Source organism: Gavialis gangeticus, unplaced genomic scaffold (genome assembly GCF_001723915.1).
Source record: "Gavialis gangeticus isolate Ggan-Ray unplaced genomic scaffold, GavGan_comp1, whole genome shotgun sequence".
NCBI classification, from domain to species: domain Eukaryota; kingdom Metazoa; phylum Chordata; order Crocodylia; family Gavialidae; genus Gavialis; species Gavialis gangeticus.
In genome coordinates, this window is record NW_017729025.1 from 34,476,128 (window position 1) to 34,480,040 (window position 3,913).

General features: G+C 46.8%; 1 protein-coding gene across 5 annotated transcripts in view; it reads left to right on the top strand.

Annotated features, from left to right (window-relative positions):
* The window catches only part of DICER1 (dicer 1, ribonuclease III), a 140,702-nt gene that overhangs the window by 86,775 nt on the left and 50,014 nt on the right, over window positions 1-3,913 (top strand). The window lies entirely within an intron of this gene.

Below are 3,913 nucleotides of genomic sequence, written 5' to 3' on the forward strand. Positions count from 1 at the left end.
ATTTCGAAAAAAATTTCCCCACTGTCATATCTGTTCTTTCTCTAGCACAATATAAATACTGCCCTGTGTTGCTGATAGAAACTCGGAGACTATATTCCCATTTTTTTCCTTAGATTTTGAGTAGGGGTCCACCAATAGATTTTAGGGGCCAGTACTGATACCTGATATTTAAGGAGGCATATTGGCTGATACTGATCTAATACAGCTGCCTCCAGCTGGTAAGTCTGGTGTTATGGAAGCGGGGGAGAGGGAAGGAGCGTTGGAGGTGGAGCAGATCAGCACCCCCCTGCGGTGGGGAAGGGGGCAGGGGCAGTTGCTGCCGAGCTGTGGCGAGGTGGAGGGTGTGGGATGGAGCCACGGCTCCCACCACTGCTTGCACCCTGGGGGGCAGGGGGCACATGCCCGCAGATCTGTGCAGCACAAAGCAGGCTGCAGCGGTGGGGTGGAGTCGGTGCTATGCGGGGCTCTTGTTGCCGGGGGCTGGCCTCAGAGCAGGCTCTGGCGGTGGTAGGTGGAAGCTACAGCCACCCTAGATTTTCCGCACTCTGCTCCCAGCCCTGTGCCGCTGCCCAAGGCAGCGGTGGCTTTTCCTGGCACTTTGGTGGAGGCAGTGCATTCAGCCAGGGTTGTGCCAGGCAGTGGCGTGGAGCTGGGAGCAGAGCTGCAGTGAAATATGGGCCAGCCCCTGCCGAGTCATTATTGACTCCAGGATGAACGTGGGCCGACAATGCGAGGTCATGGTTGGCAGGGCTAACCGGACCTTGTCGTGCATCCACAGGTGCATCTTGAGTAGGGCCACGGAGGTGATCCTCCCCCACTACGCGACGCTTGTCAGGCCACAGCTGGAGTATTGTGTCCAGTTCTGTGCGCCCCATTTCAAGAGGGATGTGGACAACATGGAGAGGGTCCAGAGGAGGGCCACCCGCATGATCCGGGGACAACAGGGCAGACCCTACAGTGAGAGACTGCGGGACCTGAACCTATTCAGCCTCCACAAGAGAAGGCTGAGGGGGGACCTGGTGACCGTCTATAAACTCACTAGGGGGGACCAGAAGGGTTTGGGGGAGACGCTGTTTCCCCTAGCGCCCGCTGGCATAACAAGGAGTAATGGGCACAAGTTGATGGAGAGGAGGTATAGATTGGACATCCGCAAGAACTACTTCACAGTTAGGGCGGCTAGGAGCTGGAACCAACTTCCAAGGGAAGTGGTGCTGGCCCCTACCCTGGGGGTCTTTAAGAAGAGGCTGGATGCCTACCTGGCTGGACTCATTTGAGTCCCGTTTCTTGTTTTTGGGGTTTTGTTGTTCTCCCGCCCTGGCGGGGGTCGGGCTAGAAGATCTACTAGGTCCCTTCCGACCCTTAATCTATGAATCTATGAGAAGAGCCCTGTACAGTGCTGGCGAGAAGTGCCTTGTGCAGCGCAGATCCAGGGGCACAAGCCACAGCTCTCCCCTACACCTTCTGTCTGCCCTGGCTGGGCAGCGCCTACCCCACTCCCTCACTTGCTGTTGGGGGGCACTGATCGCCCCCCCACACACACACACCCTCCCTCCCCAGTTCCCTTCCGACTTACCAGCTGGAGGCAGCTCTCCATGTTGCCGGCTCTGCTCCCTGCTGCACTGTGGCTGCGTGCAGCAAGGGCATTTATTAGTCAATTACTGGCCCCATTGGGCTGATATCCGTTATAGACTATTTTCTTTATATTGGTACCAATCCAATATTAGACTGAAGTATTGGTGCACTTCTAATTTTGAGTGCCACTTGTTGATTTGATTGCTTGAATAATACAATATGCTCTCTTCCCTTCCTTTTTCATTTGCTTTCCATAGTAGTGGTAGCTTGTCCTAGAGGCTGATTTCCTTTCCCTTCATTTCTCAGGATTTGACATTTTTGGTCACCTGTAATTTAACTATGCAGAGAGAAATTACTGTTAATTTTATAGAAGCCTATTGTTAAGACTAGAAATATGCATCTGCTTCGTAATGTCTATGGTTCTAGGAGTCTCTGTGCTTTCTTAACCAGAAAAAATGTGACAGGGAGTTCATGTGCATATGAGAGGGGGAGAGAAGTAATGAAAATGTAAACTGCATATTTTTGGAAAGCTTGCGGACCAGATTTTCTCTTATACCCATGTGTCTCTGTGGGAGTCAATGAAGTTTCACTTATAATGGAAGGGAAATCTTGGCCCCAAGAAATTAAAATGTATCAAAAGACTTGAAGTCCTATGTAAGTATGTTAAAGCATAACAAGTAAAGAATATCTGCTAATGTCTCAGAAATTGTTTTTTAACCTCTGCTATTGTGGTGTACCCAGCAGTTTTGGCCCATGGGTATTTCCACAGCAGAATTTGCTGGTTTTTATTAATTTTTGACAACTTGATTACCACTTGAACAAAACTTCATGTGTTTTAAGCTTGAACCAGAAATTTTAGGGGAAAGTGATCTTTATTCACTCCTAATCACTTATTTATTTATACCAGTGCTGTGCCTTAAGTTGTTTCATGAATATTTTTATTGGAAGATGCCATTTTCTAAGAGGTATATTGAATATTCCAGGGTAGTAGAAAAACCTGTTCCTGGCAGCAGTTTAAGAACTCTTCAGTTTGAAACTTTTTGAAAATATTCTGTGTCTGTCTAGGTGCCCTTACCAGTATTCCTTATCCCAGGCAGTGAATGTTCAGAATAAGAAACACTTTTTGAAAGGCTCAATAAAATATTTCATTCAAAAAATGTGATTCTTCAAATTAGCCCAGCATTAATTCTGAAATTTAAGCTTCATTTTTTTTTTTTTCTCAGAGTCCAAAAATCTTTTCCTTTGCTTTCTCCTAACTCTTCACATCTGGGGAAAAAGTTTGGCACACTTCAGATCTATGAGAAACTGTCTTAATGTAGATATTAAACTTATGAATTTTCTAAAAATTCAAGGCCATATTTTTGAGTTCAGCTACAAAAGCCAGGAATATATCTTAATTAGATGAAGTATTTCTAAGGTGTATAAAATATATCAAGCATAAAATCCTATTCCCTAAGACCAGTGACAAAACATGTGAGCAAGAAAATTATGCTTTTTACCAGAAAAGCTGCAGAGATGCCTAATGGCTGTCACAAAACCAGGTGTTCAAATAAATCTACAAATTGGCCATCCAAATTTCAACCAGTGTGATTTTTAGTTAAGAGATCTTTGTGGTCTGTTTTCTTTGCCGAAGAAGGATGGAGTGATTAATACTTTGTACCTTTTTTCAGTGTATGTAATTCAAGGGTGATCTTCTCATTCTGGAATCATTCTGCTGAGAGAATTCAGTGTAATAGATCTGGATCTTAGCAGAAAATATACCCAAGCTTATCTAAAAAGCACATCTTTTTTTACTTTTAGTAATCAAGTCTATAGAGCTGCCCACCTTGGCAAAGGTGAGCAGGATTTGATAGATATTCAATCTCTGTATTCTGCAGTAGGGGAACTTACTTTTTTCAGCATAGTTAGAACAACTGTTGACTTTTGAAGTCATGTAAATTAACTCAGCCAGCAGGCAGTCTGGTGCTCTTAGTGCCTGATTAGCAGGGATCCTGGTTTTCTGTTATTTAAAAAAAAATTGCAAATTCTCTGGTTTTAAAAAATCACAAAATCCATGGTTAAAATTTAAATGCCCTGCTGGTGTCCCTTGCTCCCCACCCACAACCCCTGCCCTGCAGCCCTGCTGGTTGGGGCCCCAGCTGCCAGGGCTACGGGGCCAGGGACCCAGGTCCGCAGCCCCCTGCCCCCAACTGAAGGCAGTGACTGCTACAGCAGTAGCATGAGCCAGCTCACCCCCTGCTGGCTGCCTCCTGCAGGCTTGGGCAGGGTGGTTCCCAGTGGCAGTGTGCAGTCCCAGGGGATGGAGGACCCGCGCCCCCCAGATCTGTGGGGGGGGGGGGGG